This window comes from Pleurodeles waltl, chromosome 2_1 (genome assembly GCF_031143425.1).
Source record: "Pleurodeles waltl isolate 20211129_DDA chromosome 2_1, aPleWal1.hap1.20221129, whole genome shotgun sequence".
Classification (NCBI taxonomy): Eukaryota; Metazoa; Chordata; class Amphibia; order Caudata; family Salamandridae; genus Pleurodeles; species Pleurodeles waltl.
Genome location: NC_090438.1, coordinates 295,195,978 through 295,221,750, shown reverse-complemented (window position 1 = coordinate 295,221,750; position 25,773 = coordinate 295,195,978). Strand labels below are relative to the sequence as shown.

At 40.6% G+C, this 25,773-nt stretch overlaps 1 protein-coding gene across 1 annotated transcript in view; it reads right to left on the bottom strand.

The window, feature by feature from the left end:
* The window catches only part of GPC4 (glypican 4), a 187,571-nt gene that overhangs the window by 81,695 nt on the left and 80,103 nt on the right, over nucleotides 1-25,773 (bottom strand). The gene's annotated exons all lie outside the window — the stretch shown is intronic.

Sequence of the window (25,773 nt, the reverse complement as noted above, 5' to 3'; positions counted from 1 at the left end):
TTTGGACATGTTCTGTCGGCTCCACACGATATGTATCATGCTAGAAAAGTTTCATTCTGGAAGGGAAACCACTAGTTACGTGACACTCTAAACTACTCCCTGCATACCGATATTAAATAAGTAATTTCGAATATTACAATCCTTTGGTTTGTGATCATGTATAAGGGTCTAATGCAGTTACAAGAAAAACAACTCTGGCCTGGTTTGCATTTTAACTCCGTTCAGATGTATACAGCAAACCAAAGTTCAGTTTCTGCCCATTAAAGCATTCCAATAAAAACAAAGAAAGACTAACAGAGGCCATGTTCAGGAAAACACATTCTTCGAGTTCCTTATTAGAAGACCTGGGAGGTTCGTTGGTTGACTTAGCTGTGCAGAACGGTCTCTTAAGGAGTACAAAAGGAATGATGCAGGGCAGGAAAGATTTATTTTGAAACATGTTCTCTGTCCAACATCAGCACGGGCCTCCACTTCAGTTCCCATGACTGCCATTTCCTGTCTAGGGAGATTATTTCGGTTCTCTGGTTGAACATTAACCCCGTCGGTTTCATTAATTTCTAATTCACTTAATTGCTTTCTCTGTTCACTTCCTCGAGATTCCTTTTCTTCTTTTTACTCTTGAAAGTGGGGCAGGGAAGGCACCACATTTAAATAACCATTAATTAGTCTCCAAGTGGTGTTTAGTTCAGAACCATTAGTATACATAAGCATTGCCAACAGCAAAGTCACAGAACGACTGAGAGCGCCACTTTAAATGCTAACCTAATTTTTCCACCTCCTGTCACTCCCACCAAACACATACAAATCTTGTGCAACTAGGTGCACCCTGCTAGTGAAAGTGCAGGATGTGAGACTGGGTTTCTATTCTCGAATTCTGCACTTGACCAAAATTATGGATTTTAGGAAAATAACATTCTCTCCCTGTGTCTCAAGGCTGAAGCTTCTCCACTGTGGTTCCCAGCCTTTTGACTTCTGTGGACCCCCATTTTATCAAGAATGGAACCCGGGGACCCCCACTAAATCATTATTGGAATCCAAGACCCCCCACTGAGTCATTACTGGAAGCAAGCAACCCAGGCCTAAACTTTGTCGATGATTTGAACCGCAAAACAATACACAAGAAATTCAGAAACAAGCATTGGATCAAACATACACAAATGATAGCACACTTTATTTAATTTGCAAACAAATGAAATAAAAATGTTAATAGGAAGGATGGTGCATTTCTAAATTCAATTGAAGCCACAATTTGTCCATACTATATTCAGTTTTATGCACATGCACTGCCACTGCTCCTACTAATCAATTTGAGGATACTAATTTAAATTTTAGCCTCCAATTTCAAATTCACAGACCCCCTGAGGAGGCTTCGCGGACCCCCAGGGGTCCTCAGACCACAAGCTGGGAACCACTGTTCTACAAGACAATGTAAAGCAGCATCCTTAGGCTGATACTTAGCAGCAGTGCCAAGTAAATGCAAAAAGCCAGAAAAACTGTTTTTTTTTCTGCAAAGTGAGACTACAACAAGAACAAAATAGAATTTTGCCTGGAGCACTAAAATTCCTTGCACATTTTTTACTCATAAAGTAAGTAGGATAAGTGCACATATTCAAACTCCCCCATTCTGCTTTCTATGGCATGGACTACATTCTGGTTTCTGTAATTCAATCCCAGCTGAACCCCTATTTGTGCAACACTTATGTTTTTAGTGCTGCTGTTGCGTGAACGGGTCTGTGTTATATAAAATAACTAAGAAGATAATTGTATTCTACAATAGCTTTGTCAAAATAAGCTATAAAGATAGAGATGTAACTGTGGGTCAAAAGATGTGTCCAATGGAACATTGTGTGTCCTCTGACAATATGTAAGGTTAAGCAGATTTCAAAAGCTCATCTGCCAGTGATAATATCGGTAAATGGGAAAGCAATGCCATATTTTAGTTACTAAAATACAATAAAATACACAAGTCAGGAGGAATAGGAAGCGAAAGAAGGAAAAAACTGCAGTTATAAGTTACGTTGCAGCAACTGCATATATTTCCCTATTGCATTGTAAAGGTTACACACACAGGGATTCCAAAACAGTCTCATGTGAACAACCCTGGCAAAATAGCAACTATGTGTAAGAAAATACATAAAAAAATTAATTAGTGAGCATAGTTATCGAAGAGTCTAGACGCTCAAAAAGAGCACGCTTTCTATGATAAAATCCTCAAAGTATGCATACCACTTAATTCTATATGAAATACCAGCAGCACTTGGCAAGTTTGAATGAGAAACCAAAATACAAATTAATTATATATTTGGCCAGGGAAATTATGCAGCAGAGGAGCACCAAATTATGCGGCAGGGTTGACTATTTTTATGCCGCAAGAACAAATTATGCAGCATAATGCAGCACATTTGTATACTTTTACTTCGTTATTTTTTATAATTTTTACACTTGATAATACTGCCTAGCAAAGATTCACCTCACTAGTACCAATTTAACAACCAAAAAGAGAAAATAGAAACCAAAAGATGACCAGTTAACCCCTGCAAATGGTCTTCCACTGTGCGGAAACGCACGTCACCACGTTTTTAGAATCGTTTGATCCGTTTTGGTTAAACGGCAAACAGCAGATTATGCAGCATATGATGGATTAGATGGCAAGTGCGGTGAATCAATATTTATAAGAAAAAAGCAGCAGCCAGGGAATCACATAGTTTGAGTGGTTCAAAATGCATTTGAAAGAGTCAGACCCTCCAGGTTTTTGTGATTTGCAGAAAAAAAAAAAGCAAAGTCGCCAATTTTGTAAAAAGCCCACAATATTATAGGAAAATAAATTCCCCCTGTGCCCCCCCCCCCCCCATTGCTTCTTGGGCAGCAGGCCCAAAACTTGATAAAAAATAATATCCGCCTGGGCCCGTCGCCGAGGGAGCACAGGGGGGAATTTGTTTTATCAGGTTTTGGGCCAGCCACCCACTAGCTGGGTGAGCACTGCTGATGTCAGCAGGACAAGGACAACTTTTCTCAGGTTTTGGGCTCAGCAGCGGGTCTGAAACTTGATAAAAATAGATGCCCCTGGGCAGCAGGCCCTAATTATTTAAAAAACATAAATACCCCCTGGGCCTGTCACGTGCCGGTTGGGCAGTAGGCCCAAAACTTTTAAAAAATGAATGCCCCCTGGGCCTACAGTGGGCCAGGGAGGCATTAGCGTTTCTTCATTTTTTTAAATCATTAGGGCCTGCCGCACACGGGGCATGTGGCATGCGAGGGGGGCAATTTTTTTTAGCAAAATAAAGTGCCGCAAAAAGATAGCAATATTTGTATATTTGCGCCACAAAATTAGCAAATAAATGCCTCAATAACCTGGGGAGGGGGGGGGGGGGGAATCTGAACAGTGCAGCATCCCAATTAACGGGGGTCTAAGAGGGTGGTGAACCTACATTTAGTTCTTTCGGAAAGGGTTACTAATTAAAGTTTTACTTTCTCTCGCTCGTTTTTCTCTCAAACAGGGTAGACCAAGGTAGCCCAGATTATTCACATGACCTTTTTGCAAAACATCTTTAGTTTCTGATAAAAGTGCACTTGTTCGTTGCAAACAAAGTGTGCATACATGGATTGCTATCTCATTTTACAACTCTGTAAAACCTTTTCTACATTTGTGTGCAAACAATCAGCAATATTAAATCAGTATGTCAACAGAATTCTTGTGGAGAAGCTGTCAAACGCGAGCATTTCTCACGGATGACAAATCATGCTCGGCTGCTCTTACTGAACACAAAGGACCTGTAGAATTCGGGGACGCACAGTACGCTGCTTGCAGCCAATTGGGATTAATTTCATTTACAACACCAATTGCGTCACAGACATCTGTGGGCTGGTGAAACTGGAGAGAAGGCAACGTAAACGAACATTTGGCAAGAAATATCAAGAAACACTTAAAGCATGGTGGTTTTCTTGCACAGCGTCCACATTCTTCTTTCACTACTCATGCACCTGGTTGTTTTTTTTTCACTACCAGAACCCATAATAGAAAACATTAAATATAACGGACCAGTCTTCAGTTATCAGTATAAATGCTCATTTTCGGAACATATCACCTAAGGGAAACCCAGTGACCAAATTAAATCAAACCTTTCACAAGTACAGAATGGGCAACTAAAAAGTTTTATTATTATAAGTTTGGTGACGCTCATTAACAAGAGTAAAAACAGTGGGGGCGAGGGTCTCCCTCCCCAAAATAATAAAACTTTATGTAGATTTCTCCTGTTTCCACTTTCCCACAATTAAAGAAAAATTCACAAGAAGTTAGATGTCACTCAGTTTGAGAGACATTTTTGGAATCCCGTTAATTTGTTAAACATCCTGAGCAAAAAAAAAAAAAAATCTAAGTAAAAATTTTCATTTGTGTGAGAACTGTGGAACTGGAACCCAAATGTAAATTCCTGTGCATTTTAATGGGGAAACTATATAAAATTAACAAGCATTTGCAATGCAATAGGTCTCGCATTTGCTTGAGTTCAAACTAATGGCATTGTAAATGCATAATTGGACTTTTCTTGTCACATAAAATGGTCAACCCTGCCGCATAACTTGGTCCTCTCTGCCACAAAATTCCAGTGGCCCTGCATATAACTAAAGCACTTCCATTTACCTTCTTCCTCTATCTGCAGAAAAATTCAGAATATTGCCATTATTTATTATTGTTTTTAAATTATTATTTTTGGGTCCCCCCAATGTAGTGTGGGGACCCAGAAATAACCTTGACAGTAAGAGCAGATCATGCGGTGAGTTATGAGCAAAAATGTTTTGTAAAAGGAATGCCCTGCAAAACATTATGGGGTGATTTTCCGAGTGCAGCAAGCATTGGAGTATTTTGATTGTAATGTTCAGAATAGCCCCTACAACACACCATAATAAAATCAGCATTTCTAAGAAACATGGTCATGTAACCATATAGTGAGTCCCTACAGGGGATAATGACATGAAAACAGAATGGCAGAAATACTGAAATACTATTACAAACAAGATCCTTAAAACACAAACTACTCACAGCTGTATAACAAAAGTTCCAGCCATGAGAGAGCTTAAAAAGACATAATGGTGGGAGAGGTTACTATTTGGTTTTGGGCGGATGACAGACAGAAAGAGTGTGTTGTGCTGAACGGTTTGGTGGTGGTCCCATTGTTGTAGGGCCACCGCAGGCTGCGTTATGGGCAAACATGTTTTGAAAAAGAAATGCCCTGAAAGCATTATGGTTATTGGGCGAGTTTCCGAAGTGCAATGAATATTGCACTATTGGCTCTTCCGCTGTGCAGAGAGAGTTGCTTTGAGTTTTTCTGTGTTTTTTTTCTGTGATAAATGCTCCAGTTTGTATAGTTTTCAACTGCTAAACCTGTTAAGTGGTACTCATGTAAAGCACTCCTCAGATTGAGGTCACGCTGTTTGAAACTCCACGGTCATGTAAAGCGCTCCTCCGATCGAGTTCGCGCTAAATGAAACTTCGCTTCCACATGTAAAGCGCTCCTCTAATCAAGTTTGCGCTATATGAACCTTTTTTAAAACAAATTATTCAATACATTAAAAGGAACTCCCCTCCAGCTTCTAGCCTTTGTGTGCAGACACCACAAAGAAACAGCAGCATACTCAATACAAGAAAGAGGAACAAACAACATTCGGCCACGCAGTGTGAAGTGGTGTGGCAAAAGGAAAAAGTGCGCCACACTAAGGTATATGGCTGACCATGCAATAATCCATGTAAGAGGGCAATCTTCAAGGCTGTAATAAAGCAGACTTCAGGGGGGGACGAACAAAGCATTTACATACGAAATCAAGGGAATTTAGAAAGGCAGGCCAAGGAAATAATAAAAGTGATGGGCCTGAGATGGGCGTGTTGCAAGTCCACAGATGTAGATTACAACATGTCGAGAGACAGCACTTGCGTGCTGTCTAGGCTTGACCTAAAAAGTTTACTCTCAGTGTTGGGGAATACTGGATTTGTGGATAATTTTTTTTAAGCAGGCCCATACCCATTCAAAACTCTATGGGAGAGTGTTTTTTTAGAAAAAACACAGGCATAGTTTAGAGGAAGAAACATAATTTGCCGATGGGATTCAAAGGTCCGCCAGCATTTGCACATTCATATGAGGGATTGTGCAAATTTGTAGAACCTTCTGACATAGATCACAAAAAAGTATAATCGGGCATTTTTGAAGAGCTACCACACTGGCTCTTCCTGAGCATTTTTCACTATCAGTCCTAGAAAAAGTATTCAACCAATGAAAACGTGCAGGCTGATAACAGAAAAGACCCGTGAATGACAATAAATGCTGTAGGCCACTAAAAAAGGTTTACTAAAAAAAATCTATATATACCATGTGCCTATTATGCACTAGCGTGGATGTAGGTTTTATCCTGTGTTTAACACAATGATAGAGCTATTGGGCATTGTGTGTGCTTGTTATGCAACACATGGTTGCAGGTCTTACCATGTACTTAGTGTGCATATGGTATTATTGCACGCCATGATTTGAGCTCGGCATGGTAACTGTGTAGTTCTGTGAATATCGTGCACAAGATATGTTCCGAGACCAAGCTATGTCAAAACCCCACACGGTTACAGGACATGCCTTTTACAGACCACAAAGAAGGCACACAGTCTTAGGGAGTGCCTTGAATTTTTCAAGCACAGGTCATGGCCATAACTTATGCTCTATATACACTGCACTTTGGAGACAGCCAAAGGTTGTGTTCTTGGCTTGCCACTGTCGGGCAGATATCGGTTGTGAACCATCGTTGGAATCATCCAAACTACTGCACACACTGCTTGGCAGCATGCCATGTTAAGTGTACCAGATTATTACACACAGAAGAGTTGGCCTGATGGAACACATAGAAAAGTTGACTTGGGAAGCTACAGGCTGAAACTCTGCTCAATATCAGTGGACTGTAGACTTGACTAGAACCCTTCCTGGCCTTTACATCCCTGAGGAAGTCTCAAGGGTATAACATGCTAATAGGAATGGTAATGAGATGGTGTCCAAAAACAGACATCAATTAAAGTGCAATTACCACACACCTATTTTCTGAGTCCAGGAACACTGGATCCAATTTTACTAACTGCTAAATCTGCCCCAGAAGTCGTTTTGAGAACAGGCTGCATTGCAGCCTGTACCCCTTTTTCTTCCTACACCAGACCTTCAGCTAAGGCGGAGATGGCAATGTAATGCTCCCTACCGCTGGTGGACATAATCTTCAGTTCCCCATTGTCCATTTGTGCACAGAAGTCCCAGCAGAAATGTACTACCTGACCAGTGCATTAAACCCCACTTATCTGGACATTCAGTGCCAAATTCTGGCCAGTAATTCCAGTACTGCACAATTATACCCCTTTACATTGGTTTGGCTCATATCTGCGCGGTACTAGCAGGATGTTATTGTATGTATCAGTTACTACAAGTTAAGTGATTGCACCCCACCAGTACTGTGCAACACTTAACCTGGGACTAAGTGTATTGTAAGTGGGAGGGCAGGAGATTCTGAAGCCAAAGGAGTTTTAACATATAATAGTTAACTATTATCTTTGGATCAGACTAAAGAATTGGCAGAATACGGTGATCAGGACTGTGAAGAGGCAAGCAGTGAAATTTCAGTCATGTTCCACACAGTTTAAATTGAGTAGAGGCAATACAGAGCCTGGAGGGAATCCTGAAAAACAAAACAAGCCAATGCAATAAAGTGATGTCCGGCAATTCCTCAAACCTAGACCACACAAACATAACATACAATCTTGCCTTTAAACCACTGGAACAGAGATTGTGTATATCATAAGGTGTAGCAAATGGTCTGAGCAATTGCGAGTATGTGGTACGGTAACTACTTATATGTATTACTTTGCCTAGCATACTAACAACACCTCACTTCAGGTTCAAGAAGTAGAAACTTCCAGGTTAAGAAAGAATGACGCCAGGAATGTGTTACAGAAGAAAGAGTCTTGTTTTCAACCAAAATAAATGACTGATAACCAAGGTTCTTCCAACATTAACCTACTTTGCTCTTCTCTTCATAAAAGGAATAATATCTTCTGGAAGATGTGAATACCCCTGAGCCAGTGTTCAAAGTGCACAAACAGCAATGAGGGAGACCCTACGTGAGGTCATCCATTAGGGGAGTAGCAGCTCTGAAGACAATACCCTAATACAGCCCTGCCAAGTTACCCAGATCCATGAGTGATGTGCTGCTCCACTGCAAGTTTTTTAACTGGATTCTGGGACTTATAGACTTGTGTAACTCTATTATAAAAACAGGACTACGAATGCCAGAACTTATAGAACAAGCATTTGCAATGTAATGGGCCTTGCATTTGCTCGACTTAGAGCTATTAGAGCTGTAAAGTCCTAACCTGACTTTTACTCTCACATAAAATGAAAATAAGAAGTAATACAGTTTTACATAAGTGACCCGATTTAAAGTGCCACACCAGGAGCGTGAAGGAGCACACAAAATAAAACAGAAGTTCGCTTGCAGGCAAACGTATCAGCAAATGTGCAGCAAGATTGCACTACATAGGAAATAAAAAGAAAAAGTAGTCCAGAAACCATGCTGAAAACATGGAGCCTCGTATGTTTTCAGTAGTTAGCCGGTGCACTTGAGGAGGACAAAAGACTGGAAAAGGCATGAAGTATGCATCCCTTTCACAAATAAAATCAAACGATTTTTAAAAGGCAAGCCCACGAACCATGAAACTGATGGGCGTGTGGTGGGCATGGTTAAAAGCCCACAGAGAGAATACAGCAGGCTACAAGTGCTTGCGCCCTCGACCCTAAAAAAACCTGGACTGGTGTAGCGCATCATCCATGGACCTGTAAAACTTGGCAGCTATACTAATAACTTTCATAAAGGGTTACTTCAAGAATGTCCTTATTCTGAAGTAAACTTTTCCTTAGCAAATGGGTTCAAATGTTAAAGAAGTTATGAGAAGGCAGGTGTGAATTAGAGAATCAGATGCAGAGGACTAACAGTCAAGCAGGAAAACTGAAAGCAAACAAAAGAAATTGAGATGGAGGGAAAGTGGGTGAAAAAGAGAGGGAGAAATACAAATAAAGGCAGACAGAAAAGACATATTATAAAAATATCAGATTTGTTTTTACCCAAACAATAACCCGTAAACGGAGTAGAAACAATAGGCCCTAGTGCTGGTAAAGCAGGAATTCCTACCACACTAGTCAAAAGTAAAGTTAAACATACATAGGATTTGAGTGTTGTACATGACACAAATTATTTATTTTTTGGGAAACTCAAGACAACCAAATAATTCGGGATACCTGACAAATTTGAATGTTGGTTTATCTTTGACGGGAGGCTGAGGAGGAAGTGTGAATGAAGAAGTTGCTGAAGATGATGTTTGATTGTTCATACCACCAACTGTTTGATGGATGACTAGGAATGATTTTCTTGCAGAAGCCTTAGGAAATCTGGGACTGAGTTTGGATGTGCTACAACAGGCTAAATAGTACTAAATTTAATTTAAATGTATGATTTAAATAACAATGTGTCCATAAACATGGATTAAGAGAAGATACCCGGCTAGAATATGGACAATGAACAATAATCATTGCTAAAGATTTCACAACATAAAACATTTTAGCAAGAAAATGTGCTCAACATTTTCACAGATGACCACATTCCCAACCAGGAGGAGTTACTTGAGGTGTGGGGTGTCGTGGCAGATTGAAGAAATGGTTTGCTTTCACATTGCACTAAGGAATCCATATTGGAAAATGAACTTTTCTCCAACTCACAATTTTAGTGGTGATTTTTTAAAACCTGGTAATTTTATAACGGATACTCTATGAGTACACGCATCAACCAAACATTGGCAAAGTCAACAGGCCTTGCCTTTTGTCCTATTCGCTTTGCAAGTGGTTTGCCAATAGTGTATGTGCAGCATTGGAATAAGGAGTTTTTTGCCTATTATGTGCAGTATCAGCCAAAAGGGAAAAAAGTACAATGAAGGACCCACTGCTGGCACCTGTCATTTCATAGGGGTGCACATGTGTGATGATGCATTACACAAGGGTGAAGGCATGATGGCGTACGCACATGCATGTGTCTTCATGCAAGCACATGCTTATATAATGGTACGGGCATCATTTAAAAACAAATTACCGATGCCATATCAATCATAAGTAAATTTAAAAAAAAGAAATATGAGTAACATGAAAGCACATTTGTATGGGGGTGTGGCCTGGCAGCAATTTGCTGTTGGGCCATTTAAAAATATAAAATAAAAGGTGACAGTGGAGGAGTTATGGGTAAAAGAAGGATGTGTGGGTGGAGAGAAAGGAGAAACAGGGTTGCTTTAAATTGAGCTGGGGGAAGCTCAAAATAATAATAGCAAGCATTTGTAATGCACTGGGTCTCGAGTTTGCTCGAGTTAGAGCTATTAGCTTTGTAAACTCCAAACCGGACTTTTCTTGCCACATAAACTAAAAATTAAAAGTAATACAAGTTCACATAAGGGAGCCGATTTAAAGCACCACACCACGAGGGTGAAGGAGACTAATCAGAACAAAAAGACTGGTCCAGTTTCGCCTGTGCATAGTAATAATTTAAAAAACACGAGTGCGATCACGCAGTGTAAAACCTTGAATTCATGAAGGAGCGCTAGGATAAAAAATAGAATCACTGCCCAGCAAGATCGCTCTGGCTATGAAATAAAGAGAAACCATACGGAAAACATGAAGCCTTGTATGTTTTCAGTAGCTTGTCGGTGCTCGAGGAGCGCCAAACACCAGAAAAGGCACAACATATGCATGCCTTTCACTAATGAAATCAAGCGAATGCTAAAAGGCAAGCCCACGAACCAACAAAACTGATGGGTGTGGTTAAAAGCCCACGGAGAGATTACAACAGGGACAGAGCGATTGCCCGCCCAACCCTAAAAATGGACATGGCAGGATGGGAAAACAATGAACAAGCTATGGGGAGGGAGCACCAGAGCAGGCAGAAGGAGTGGTGTTTGGAAGAGGGAAGCAGCACATGAGGAAGAGAGCTAGGAAACTTGAGCACTCTTATGTACTGAAAGAAAAAGAAGCTCCATAATTGTGAGCAGTGGAACGGTACAAGCCATATAATAAAAAGTATGGTAAAGAGGCTATGCTTCAGCAGAGGGACAAATACATAAAGTGGAGGGACAAACACAAGATGAGCAAGGAAAGGCATCAAATGAAAAACAAGCAAATAGGAGTGACAACAAGGGCAACTAATGGAAAGCGATGTCCACAGTAAGTTTTGGTGCGGCCCACTAGCCAAACGCTTTCTGGTAGACGAGACCTGAAAAAAAAGTATAGTTATATCCAAAATTCCATAACTGTTTTGTGTCAAAAGCAATTTTGCAAAACAAAATGTAACAGTTGATAGCAAGACACAAATGGCTTTAAACGTCAAAGGAAGTAATGGAGCAATGCAAAATATGTACTCTTTTAAAGCACTATTTATTGTGTGTGCTAATACTCTACATACAAGCATATTATTTTTCAAAATGATTTAAGCATGACTTAAGTAGGTAAACATTTTACACAATTCCACTTTTTGAACTTTACTGAACATAAAAAACAATGTGTCACAAACAAAACGTCAAACGTTTATGAGTGATGACATCACGCATTGGAAATATTTCCCATTTTGTTAAGTACAAACGTTTTGTCCCCTCATATATATTCTTTCCAAAACTCAATACCCACGTAATCTTCAAAATCAATTAAAGATTGTTTGCAGTTTTGCTTGCTCTCCCAGCTCACAAACACCCACCCCACAGTAAACATGCCATCCTGGAAATCACTACAGATTGAACAAGCATTTGCAATGCAATAGGTCTCGCGTTTGCTCGAGTTAGAGCTGTTAACGTTGTAAATTCCTAACTTGACTTTTCTTGCCACTTAAATTGAAAATGAAAAGTAAAACAGCTGACCTAAGTGAACCGATTCAAAGTGACATGGCCCCCATAAGAATGAACGCAACACAAAAGAAAAAATAAGTTTGCTCGCCATCAAACGTATCAGCAATCGTGCAATTATCAATGTATCAGGGTCGATGTCCAAGGTAGTAACCAAACTGTTCCAAGAAGGGACTAATGTAAAGTATTTACAAATGATACCAAAGAATTTTTGAAAGGTGAGCCCACGAATGAGTGATCGTGGGCATGGTTAAAGGACTTGAGGACAGTGAGTAAATGCCACAATCATCACTTGCCATGTTTAATTTCGAAAATAATGAATGCACTCAAAAGCATGACTATCACTTAAAAAAAAACACTCAAATGAGAGGTATCCCACAATTTTAAGAGTAAATAGGCACACATTCATCTGCACTCAATGTTCAGTACTGTAGCTCTTCTGTGGTATACCAGGGTGTGCTATTACAAACACACACACTGCCAAGCTCACACACTCACAACGTGTGCCTTGCACAACACTTCACCCTTCATTTATTGTACTTCACGCCAACACACATACACCCAGCACATGCTTCCATTGCACACGCACTGAATGGCACTACAATTCTCATGTCAAGTATTCCCCGCAAACATACATACAACCAGTACATACACTAACCATACATATACTTCACAGTACTGCTCTAGCTATCACTGTACTGCACCCTTCCCAGGCACACACATATCCAGTGCAGTTACTACTCTTGTGCTGCACAATACTCCACACCTACCTGATGTAAGCTAAGGGTGAGTTAAGCACACAGCAGCAGAACTTTCAAAAAGACTAGTGAGCCTGAAGGCCTCACTCCAATTATTCAGGGTAAAAACTATCAGTTCACTATTACTGATAACTATGTGGTATTCTGTCACCATCCCGTTTGTGCTGCTTAACTCCTGGTGAAGGCAGTAGTCTCCCACCATTATGAGGGTAGCATTTTGGGTGCCCTTCCTGGTTCAACAAAGCCGCAATCCGGGAGATAGGCCGAGGTCATGATGCACATGCATGATCTGTGTTTTGTCTTTGATAGAAAATCAGCATTAGGGATCCAGTCAACAGTACAGTTTGGTACTTAAGGTAGGGATACACGTCTTAAACCATGCCGAAGACTTTTTCGGCCCAACAAATACATTGTTTTTTGTTGCATGTGAGCTCTACAATGTAGGACTTTTTGAAGCGTCTTTTTAAAACTGTTTAAAATCAGTTCAACTTCTTACCACTCAAGGCTGGCTTGCCATAGGAGTGGGGTTAAACCCCAAAAGAAATTGCAGATTTGTAATTGTACTACTGCTTTTTAAAAAGTAGAAATCCTTGCTTTTGTATAACTGGTTCAGTTTTGGTCTCTTCCAAAACTGAGATGTTGTTCATCCAGAGTTTAATTGCAGAGGTGTAGCTGCTTAGCGTCAGAAACTTGATATACTATTCTATCCTATGGACACTGTAATACAGCAGACGGGATATCCGTGACCTCTGTAATGGAGTAACCCATCTGCCAAAACTCTAAATCAGGCGCTTAGTTTTGGCGTGGCATCCCATTTTTACCAAACATTTGGTGCACTTACCAGCGGCGTGAAATAACATTGTAGTTCCCACAGTTAAGTTGTGTGGGGGTGTCTTGCAAAAATGGCAATATTCTTTTGGGGCCCACCTTAGGGTGGAATTCTGAAGTTGGGGCAGGGTGAGACCTCAGTCTTATGTACGTTCCTTGGTTCCTGTACTCTCTTAAATTGCACGACCCATTTATGAAAGGTTTAAGCGAGCAAGATTTGTTGCATTCTTGTGGAGTATTTGGACAAGATTTGTACCTTGTCGGAAGTAAATATATATTAAGAATAATGACATTTTTCAGCTGCCTGGAAAGCTGTGCCGGAAGATTCTTTACATAAGAGAGGAAACCAAAACTGTGGTGTTTTGTTTCTTTTCTCTGGGCTGTTTTTATCTCGCATGATCCAGCCAAGGTCACAATGCCAGAGTGTAGAACCAGCTGCAGGGTGGGGCGCCTTTCTCGCATGCACCTTCCCTCCATGCTAACAAAGACCTGCTCAGACAATAGCTGATGAACGATTCTTTATCAAGGCCTTTTCAACGGCTTTAGAGAGAAGGTCAGATTAATGTACCATTTAAAAAAAAAAAAAAAACACAAAAAAAACACAAAATTAGCATATAATGCAAATAACGAAAACACGTGTGCAAACAAATTTGGGATGTTTGTTCTGTTGCTGTCCAAGAGATGACTCAAGACATACATTTCAATTCAGTAATGTTTTTTACTTCATTGAGAAACAGATGTAGGTTGTGGTGGCAGACGGACATCTGATCCTGTTATCAGAACAAGCCTCAATTATTTTTGTGAATTTAGACTTGATTTTAATAATCTGTGTTTTCATGTTTCTTCTCATGCACGTGGTACTTTAATTCCCTTTCAAGATTGTGTCTTCGATAATATCATCTTTTCTTAATATACTTGATTGTCTGTATATATCAAGTTATTGCAAGGAGAAACATTGAAATGAAAATTGATTTTTGCCCTGCTTACCCACTGACATGGACCCTTTCCTTCGATTCCTGTTTGTTTTATATTTGTATTATGAATCTCAGCTCTGTAATAGCAAATATTTCTAATTCAATTACCCGCTTTTATCCTTATATTTTTACTTGTCAAAGGAGAACTCGTGACTGCAGCCTATTAGTGAGCATTCCCTGGATGCAGCCCCACACATATCTAGCAGCCAGTGCAAAACATCACTCACAAACAGGTCAGAATAATGCACGCAAAATGAGAAAAAGCTTTGGTCACAGAATGGAAAGGTGCAGCACAAGCAGTGCAAGCATTCCTCAGTAACAGAACAAGATACTAAAAGAAAATTTGATGTGGCCTATACACCCCCCACACACAAACCTCTCAAGCACACTTTAATGTGCCTCTCCTCATTCTGTTCTTTGTTTCATTCTCTTCAGACTTTAGTTGTGGTGTACACTAGTCTAACAGTGCTTGTGGCAGCCGTGTAGCGAGAGTGTGGCAGCCGTGTAGCGAGAGTGTGGCAGCCGTGTAACGAGAGTGTGGCAGCCGTGTAACGAGAGTGTGGCAGCCGTGTAACGAGAGTGTGGCAGCCAAGCCAGCCTAGCCTGGATGGCTGGAAGGGGAGTAGGCTGAAGGGGGAGGTTGCCCTAAACTCCGCTAAGTTTGTAGAGGGAATGGCAGATCTGATGCAAATTTGTAGAGGAGAGAGGAGCAGCTAAGCACTGTGTGTCAGCTGCAGAGTCTGCTGAGACATGGGAAGTGGTGGGGAGTGTGATTTAGCTTGGATATCAGCAATGAGGAACTCAAGGTAGAAATAGCCATGCCAGTTCTCAGGAGATGATAATCAGCCTAAAGTGCAGGTAAAGATGAGGAGGGGCACTGTCGCATACAGTATACCAAACTGTTTGAGCACCATTTCTGTTTCAATAATGAAAATCCTGAACATTGAAAAGGCACTACAATGAGAGATTTATCAGCTCCTGCTCTGGAGAACCAATGAATGCTGTTTTAAGCTCAGATCCTGTAAAACAGATCACTGTCAACACGTAAAAAAAAAAAAAATACAAAAAAAAAAAAACTCCCCATCACCGCTGCCTCCTGCTGCCTTGCTCCTCTTCTCTTGGTGTCCCAGAATTCACTGGGACACCAGCACAGGCTCCCCAGTAATCCTGGTGCTGCTTTCATGCTAAACCTAGCATGCAAGCAGCATCAGGATTGGTCTGAGCGGCTTGGACTGTCATGCAGACACAACAACTGTGCAGTTTCTCCAGTCCGGCTGTTCAACCCAGCCGGGTTGGGGAAACCTAAGGGCGCATGTGTGTTTGGCTGGCCTAAGACGGCTGGCCAAACACACATGCACTTGGGTACACTCTCTCCTTCTCCCACCCCCGTGGCCCAGCCCTCCCCTCCATTCCCTTCCCTTCAGATACTGCTGGCTGAGCCAGCAGCTGAAAGATAAAACAATAAAGAAATATCGTTTTATCTTTCAGCTCCTGGCTCAGCCATTGCGAAGGAGCCACCCTTGCCTAAATTAAGTAGAAACCTTGTGCTCCAGAGAAGCACTTTCCATAAAGCACTTCAGTTCTTCTTCAGTGGTAGTAAGCTCTATATACATTTAATTGCAACACAGTACACTCTAATGATTTACACATTTAATCACATATATCTGATGACCCATGCACTCATATCTAGACATCTCTTAGTAGGAATCTCCAAACCATTTAATGGGCCATTTGTTTTCCCTGTTTTCACATGCTATGTGCCGGTTTATATGTTTCTGTCTTGTGAACTCTATTCTTTCCCATGTAAGCTTTTGATACAGTGCTTTGAGCTTTAGATATCACAGTGCAAATAGGAACAACTACAATCCATTCGGTCTGGAAACAAAAACCTGAAAAAACATGCGTGAACCCTTAGTGGATCACTGTTCTTAAACAACAGTCTTTATTTGTACAAAAAACACATCTTGGTATACCTAGAAGTCACAGAGGAATTAAGCTCCTCCCCTTCAAACCATATCTTTGAGCTATACAAATGCGTGAAAAAGTGATGCATTTACTTTTGCAAATGTTCTGATCTCGGCAAAAGACAGGGTTTTATATTTTTTATTTTCTCCTATTCATCTTCAATCATTTCACTGGAGGTGAAGTTCAGGTATAGTCAACGTACATGTCAAAGAGACGTCTAAGAGACGCTTCTCGGCATGATGCCTCAGGCGGAGGGGGAGGGGCGGAGGTCAAACACATATTAGTCAAGTTTCATGATTACTGGTGCAGATATTGGATTTTAATCATTTCACTTTAACACACACAAAATAAAAAACAACAGCTTTGAGAACTTCTATACCTTGCATTCCCTCGTTCCAGACGGCAGTGCAATCAGCTGCTACTGGATTAGTGTGCATGGCATTAATAAACTTTTATTGCTGCTTTTTAAGTTTTGTGGTTTATGATTACAACTAGCATTTGAAATGAATTAGTTATATGCCGATTTACTGAATAGTATCTGGTTAAACAGCAATTAACAGTGCAAAAATGGATGTAAACATGTATCAACTGTGAGAACAGTAAACACGGGAGAATTTATGGATGGGTTAGGAAAAATGCTAACATGGAACTGTAAGGGATATTTTAAATAAAAGACTGTTTAATAAATCTAGTGCATTGCAACATTTATATGGCACTTACTACCCCTATGTGGAGTGCTTAAGAACTTGCCTACATGAGTATCACGCTACACCATGTAGGCTATGTGGTTGGAACGGTGTTGTCTTTGATTACATTCTATGTGGGTAGTCTTTCCTTGTCATTCGTGAGGTGCGCGTAGCTTAGCAATGTGACGGATGAAGAACTGTGAGAGGGTGGCACACAGTTTATGGTTTTCACTAAGCTGGCGGCTTTGAGCAACTCTGCGGGTCCCTTTCTGGCCTCTTTATGAGCTTACAGTCCACTCAGCTGGCTACTTCGCTGAACTTTTCTGACATATTATGTTTTAGATGTATGGTACTGAGAAGGCATATGTTAGAGGGAGAAATAATGGAGCAAAATGTTGGAGTGGACATTGCTGATATCATCCTATTTCTGATTGGCATTATGAGATGTCAGGAAGCAGCTACAGCATACATCATGACCTGCAATGGCAGACTAAATAAAAATCCTCCATTGGACAGCAGCATGTGGCAGATCGATTCCCTTATTCCATGCTTGTTAGGTTGCTGATGGGTGGTTTATTGCTGTGGCTGATGAACTACTGGTGATGGTATGGTCTTTAGCACTTTTGTCTTAAGTGAGTGTAAAAGTGTCAAACCTTGCACAGGAATTCTTATGAAGCCCGTAAGTACTACAATCGGCTGACCAACCAATGAGTGATAATAGCCTGGGCCAGGAGGTTTGTATATATTTTATTGCAATTGCACTTATATAGCTCTTCCTATCACTGATTAGATGGAGATGCTTTAATTCTTTCAGTTCTTTCCAAAAGAATGCAAATCTGATTTACAGAAAACATCTAATGGGTATTTGAAAGTATGATACATTTGGGGATATTTAATGAACAAAGACAATGTTTTCTGCCAGAGGAAGCGAAATAAATAAAATACAAAAGGTTCTGGATGGATTGTTTGAATTCATCTCAGCCACTGGTGGCTATTCGTGGTCACAATCACAACCATTGTGTTTTTTGGAAGCTCACTGTGGCACTACACACAAATAAATGCATATGCTAATCAGTCCTGGCATAGACCCAGTAGGGACACTTCATCTCAGACTACTAGACTATGGACTCTTTTCACAGGAACACTAGGAACTGTGATGTGTTTTGTCGTTGCTCATGAGTGAGGAGAAACATAAATCGACTCACTGAGGACAAACAGGAGATGGATGGAATAGTACACTGAACCTGTAACAACAATATATTGGTACTCAAAGTATTTGCCATGAAAAGCTGGTTTAGGTCGTTGATATTAGTATGTTAATAATAGTTCTGATGCCTTTTAGTGTAAATAGCTATTTAATATTTTCTTGGCCCCTTTGGCGGAGATGGTGGAATCCTTTGATCTCTCATTGGTTTCCTATGCAGATGACACCCAGTTAGTGGTTTCTTTTTCCACTAATGGAGGAGCAATAGGATCGCCCCTGTCTTCAGGTCTACGGGAAGTTGCAGGTTGGATGACAAACAGTATGCTCCAACTGAATGGGAACAAAATAGAAATAATGATTTTAGGCCACTATTCCGATCCAGTCGACATCCCTCTACTTCCTTCCCTTCTGGAGGACTTGCCTCCTCCCAAGAAGTACCTTTAAAGTCTGGGAATCTGGTTAGATCCACTTTTGTCCCTAGAACATCAGGCCAAGAAAGTTTCTGGCACTTGCTTTGGATCACTAAGACTTCTAAGAGTGGTTATTGGAATACTTATTATGTCTAAACTTGATTATGGCAATAGTTTGTTCCTTGGTTCCCCCAAATTCTTGATTAAGAAATTACAGGTAGTCCAGAATGCTGCATCATGCCTCTTATTAGACATTCCAAGGCATACCTCAGCTAAACCGGCCTTGGCTTCCCTCCACTGGTTCCCTGTGGAGCAACGTATAAAATGTAAAACCTTATGCTTTATCCATAGATCATTACACAACAGGGGTTCCCACCTATTAAAATATCTTGCTACCTTCTAAAAGCCCAACAGAGTCCTTAGATCTACCACATTAGCCTTGGCCACTCTGCCGAAAATCAAAAAAGCTAGATGGGGCGGCACCACGATGGGATATTTAGGAGCAAAACTGTGGAATTCTCTCCCTCTCAGCATTCGGCTACTTAGCCATGAACTTGACTTCCGAAAAGGCCAATAAAACATGGCTCTTTTAGGCATTACTGTCCCTGCCCGTGGCTTAAGTTGCTGCCCTTTAAGCGCTGCGAAGCCTTTTGGGTAGCTGGCGCTATACAAATCAATTAACATAACATAAATTCCTTTACAAAAGGGCAGTAAAAATGAAACCACCACAACAAATGGCAAGTCCTTTTGATTTATTACAGCACCATTATTTTTAATGAAAAGGAGTTGAGCTGCTTCAGCATAAATCTGGTATGGATGAACTAGTTCATATTGACCCTAGGGGAACATCCAGGGAAGAATTATAATTAGGCCCCATGCCTATTCTATGAGGACACGCGGTTTATTAACAGAGCTGTAATAGGTACTTCAGAATGGTTGCATGTAGACATGCACAAAAATGCATCAGAATCCTCTAGCAACACAGGACTCAAATCTGCAGTCGATGTCTAGATAGACATTTTAAAAGAGATAGTGGAAGGTTGGCAACTAGTGCAGCTCTGAAGATCTCGAGTCTAGACACGTCCCAGAAATATCTCTATGATTACTCTGCCCCTGACAGGTTGATCTCATATTTGTTTTTGGGTGGCCTCACTAATACAGATTCAACAGCTAGTCGGGTGTTTGAAACACTGACAGAGGTGTTAGAATCATACTCTAGACCGTCTCCTGTGCCAAAATTAAACATGCTTTCTAGTAGTTTGTGATGAATACAAGTAAGATACTGTTAACAGCATTAAGAGACGTGTCAGTACTCTATTCTTGACAAATTAATCAAACTGCATTCTTTTACCTTCCAATCAATATAAACACAGTTTTAAGATTTTCTAACATCAAAATGGCAATAATTCCATCAATCATCCCAGGCACCAACCAATGATGCATGCAGAAGACTTCCTTCCCCTGGTCTAAACAGAAGGCTCATCAGCTAACAAACAGGTAGCTCAAGGTTAAGTATGCAGATCAAATATTAAAATAAATATACAGAGATTTTGCTAAATGCCAATAGCCAGCTCAAAATACAGAACCAGCAACATTAATCTGAAAAGCTTTGCACAACTCATCAACAGCACTAAGGCCCTCATTACGAGTGTGGCGGTCTTAAGACCACGTACTCAGTGGTAAAGACTGCCACATTACGAGTCTGGTGGTATGGCCAAAGCAAAACCGCCACAAAGCTTCCACTACCACCAGGGTGGTCGGACCGCCAAGCCGGAGGTGAGCACCTCTGCAAACCACCAGGCATTCTGCAGCCATCACCACGCCACAAAAAGCCTGGTGGTAACCCACCCGGTGACAGGAATCCCCACCTGATTACACCACCTCACCCATCCACACACTTGCAGACACCCCCGCCTATCGACACACTTTGTGACACACTTCCCCAACAGCACACATACATCCAGACACCCCCACTTGCTCGCACACAAACATGCACACGAACACCCCCACTCACTCACAAACATGCACTCAGACACCTCCATTGGCTCACAAACATGCAATCATACAGATACCCCACCCCTCTGCATACAAACACACACACACACAGGCCCCATTTCCTCCTGGTATCTGAAAGGTTTCCATGACATGTACCAATTATATGGGAACCCATTTCCTCCTGGTATCTGAAAAGCTTCCAATCTCCCTACTTAAGTAAGTAATGATCCTACTCTAAAAACACATCCTCACTGGCAAATGGCCTTACCTATGCTCTAATATAGCAGAGTAAAAGCAGATGCTAAAGAACCCAACACTCCAACCCTTTATCCCTCCCAATGACATGCGCCCTATTATTCGGACAGCATCCAAATCACTTCCACCCTTTTTCCAATCCTGACTCTTCACCCATCCCAAGAAACCCTACCCTCTGGCTCTCTCTTCACCAATAATATACCCCCGACAACCTATTCCCCTCGCTTCACGAGCACCTTGCCCCTCTTCCCATTTCTCTGTTTTCTTGTGATTTATAGCTTGGTTTTCTCTATACAAATACTTATACACTTAGGCAGAGTTTATTGCACCGAAGGGCATTTTCTCGCTGCATCAGGTGCTTTAGTTGCACAAAAATAACTGGAACCCGATTTAATTACCAGCTGAGTAATGGTTCATTGGCATCTAGAAAACCCACAGGTTTGGCTTAGCTCCCCGAGTCACCCTGGGATGCCATGGACACTGTCAGTCTATAACAAGAACACAGCTATTGTCATGTTTAACAAACTTCATTTAATTCACAAGTACACACAGCAATTTATGAACCCTCATTCAAACTTTCTTTACGGGCAGTCCACATGAAGTGTCTACACGCAAAGCTCCCAATTATGTATACAAATACCACAGAACTACGCTGAACACTGAAGTTTTAAGAGCCTTATTGATGCCAAATGTGCAGCCCTGAAAGATGAGACATAAATATGAAAATGTGTTTTTCCTCAATAATTAAAGAGATCATCGAGGTGATATGCTGATTTACGGGTACGTGGAAACAACGAGCTAAATCCCTCGTGTTAATATATTCAAGATGTATATAAACAAAAAGGGGTACAGCACCGACATCTCTCACAATATCCCCGTCACAATACAACATTTTAAATTAGATTTCTTCGAGGGTCAGCTGCCAAAAGCAGGCAATATTTTCACAATTTACCTTTTCCATATATCCAATGTGTGTTATATAATGGTTTACACAAAGGGGTATGTATGCCTTTAACATATCATTTAGCATAGAAGATTGTGGAATTATATCTATATGACTTCAGGTGGCAGACCCCATCTTACATAAAGTAGAACTGATCATCAGTCTGAGGAAGAGATCTATCCTGTCCTGAAATCTGGAAAAGAAATGTGTGTTACTTCAAATGTTTCTATCTATCCACACTGATGTTTTGCCTTAAAAATGTCAAATTACCCACAATGTATTCAAATACAGGATGGTCCACTAAATCTGCTGCAGAGATTGCAAGGCTGCAGCAAGCATCCTGCAGTTCCAATTTCATAATTAAGTTGATGGTCTGTCCTCAAATATGTGTGATGAGACAGGTCTTCAATCAGGAGTGAAAGGAGGCAAATAAATATGAAACATGGTTAGAAAAGGCCTGGAGACACTCAAATCGGACCGGACTACATACAAAATGGCACTTAGAAATTATTACTACAGGCAAATTCACAGAGCTCACCAGAATTTTCTGGTCAATCATATCCATTTCAGTCCTAGTTCAGCCATTGAAATGTTCTGCATTATCAGTCAATGAATTTACCTAACTGACTGCTGCTTCCAATCGATAACTCCATCACGGGACCTCTGTAATGCTCTGTTTTTGTTTCTAGAGAAAATGTGCTCTTCTATTCCAATTATTCTATCCAATAATCGATGGGCACTTCCCCTTCAGAGACATAATGTCTGCCATCTTGCAGGCTAACACTCTATCAAATTGGTCCTTGTAGCTACAAATAGTGAGTGTACGTCTATGCACCTATAAACTCCATCAAATCTGGATCTCCTGATGATACATACTATTACTATATCTTTTCTTCTTGCTGATAGTAGCTTAGAACTATTGTAACTTCGCTCTGTATTTTTTCTTTCACCACTTCAGCTTTCCCAGATGTATTGAAACATGCCAATGTCCTCCCTCTGTTGAAAAAAATCCCTCTTCTGAACCTCTGATACTTGTAAACTGTAGGTGGCTAAAATATCCTGCTGGAAAAGCCAATCAACACAACATATTGCCTATTTAGAATCCAATCATCTTCTTGATTACTTTCAGTCAAGCATTAGAAATGTCCTTTGAACCAAGATGCTCTTTCAAAAGCCAACGATGACATCCACAGAATCATGGATCAAGGTGCTTCAGTAGTCCTCTGCGCAGTGTTTGATACTGTCTTGCATCCTAGCTTACTTAAATGTATGCACAAGCCCAGAATCCTTCTACGCCCTTCAAAACAGTTTAAATCCTAACTGTTCTCAATCCATTGTGCTACCAATGTACTGCACAGATATTAGTCGGACTCCTTGAGAAGTTCCTCAGGGCTCCTCTAAGTCCAACTTTTTTCATCAACTACAGGAGTACATTGGGCAGGACAATCAGATCCTTTGGCTTTAACATAGTATCCGATGCAGACAATACACAGTTAATTGTCTCCGTTAAGGACAATGCAAATTAAATGCAAGACATTTTTGTGCATGTGTGTCCCAAGATGCCCACTGGATGAGGGCCAATTGCCTCAAGCTCAACGGAAACCAAAAGCAGAGATTATCCTGTTTGCAAAATCCACAGTTTATATGTTCACAGGCTGGAGGCTCAATGACAGTTACCTGAACCCTCCAACTCAGCCAGGAACGTTGGTATCATTCTAGATAAAAATCTCTTTTTGGCTGATAATATTACTTCTGTATTTTCATCCTGTTTTGGTTTCCTCAAAATGCTTTGAAAGGCTTTCAAACGGCTTCCCATCTGCACCTGAAAAAATAGTCACTGAGGATATGATCACTAGGTGCCTTGGTTATGGCAACATCCTTTACGTCAGATTATCAACTACCTTATTAAGAAACTGCAAATAGTTCAAAACACTACACTTTGGGCCAGATGTAGCAAAGGGTTTTTCCCATTCTGTGTCAATGGGAAAATGTGTTCGTACATATGGCCCTTAGTCCTCAACTTCTCAGCTTGCACTTGAGCCTCCCCATCTTAAAGCCCTTCATTGGCTGCCCGTGGGTGAGCATGCTCTCTTTAAACTTCCATGCTACCCTCAAAAAGCACATCACAACACTGGCCCACTCTATCTTAAGAGGAAAATCTTCTTCTGTAACCCTCTCATCAGCTTTACTCCACCACCCCGTAAATGGCCAAAGACCCACATATTCACATTACAAGATCAGGTGGTCTCTCTTTTGCCTAACTAGCAACAATTAACCTACTACTAACTCCTTTGTCTCCTGCTTCATTTTCTACTCAGTATTGATTTCTGTTTTATCACTAGAAAACTCATTTGGGGTGGGTGGGCACTCTACAAATCAAAATAACATAACATAACAAAAGATATGAAATTGCCTAATAAGGTCCTTAATATTCCAATGTGATCATAGTCATAAACCAGTGCAGACAATATCCTCACAGGATTTTCTTCACATTAATCTGAAAGAGCTCAATATAAAATAAGGAGCATGAGTGGAAGATGCAAATAGGCACTGTATCAAAGAAGTCAAATCTGGAAATCATACTCATGAATGTGAACTGTAATTTTTGTCTACAATATTTATGGACCACTCCCTTTAGGTTATTTACTGTTTTCTCTTCTACGGCAACTCAAATGGACCGATTATTTAAGGGGCTTTAATAAAAGGGCTTTAATAAAAGGACATATGTTGTTTGCATCTGTTGCACATGCTCTGATGACCGTCTGATATGTAGAGGGTTTCCTCTGGCATCCTCTCGATTTGTTATAGCAAATCTTTAATTATATCAGTGAGATCTGAGTGGTCCTTTTGTCTGTCTATCCATCACCAGCTCCTTTCCTCCACATCTGTGACTTGTATGCATCCGATCATGGCAGAAGCTCATTTTAGAAAGGGAATTTAATCCATTCAATTATGGGTTATGGTGCAGCGACTATATTTGCCTTCTCTTCATTGTTAGCCAGTGGAAAACCATCATCACTGGCTTTGCAGTTATGCATTATATATTTTTTGTTAATGATGGCACTGGCCTTCCATGAGAGAGGTTACACCCTGTCATATAAAAGCCTATGCCTTACACAGAAATTCCAAGTTCGACTAAGTCTAGTTCTGCCATGCATCAACACTTTTTTCTCTTTCAGCAAAAATATTATTATGAATTGAAGTAAGATGAATGATGGACTTGTAATACGATTAGAAACAAATGTAATGCGGGGATACATATGAGAAAGAGAAGACGTAAATAAAGGGATAGTAAGAGAAATTAAGTGAGCAGCAGAAACTCACTCACACGGCGGCCTGAATGACAGTGAAAAAAAAGTTGTCAATTTTCACCAGTTTTCAATGATCTAGCACCATGAAATGTATTATAAAGCAAGAGAAGTAAGGTAGATGATGATTGTGAATTACAATTATGACAAAGAGAAATCAGGAAACATACAAGAGACTTAGACGAGAAGAAAGAGGTTGAGGAGAGCGGGATAAGAAAAGAAGCCCCGATTTACAAAGGGGTTGGTAAAATAAAAAGATGGAATTGTGCTTCCATAGTATTGGTCCTACATTCAGGTCAAATTACTGTGCAGAATTTATCGAGAAGGCAAGGAAAGTTATATATTTCTTTGAGTACTCATATATGCAATTATTACACATGATAATGTTTGACTGAGTAAAAAGTTAAAAAAGATATTGCTACACAAGGAAAATACGACTGCCATGGAAAAAGCTCTTCCAGACACCTCCAGTGAATATGAGGCCCACGAACACCCTGGAAACGCAC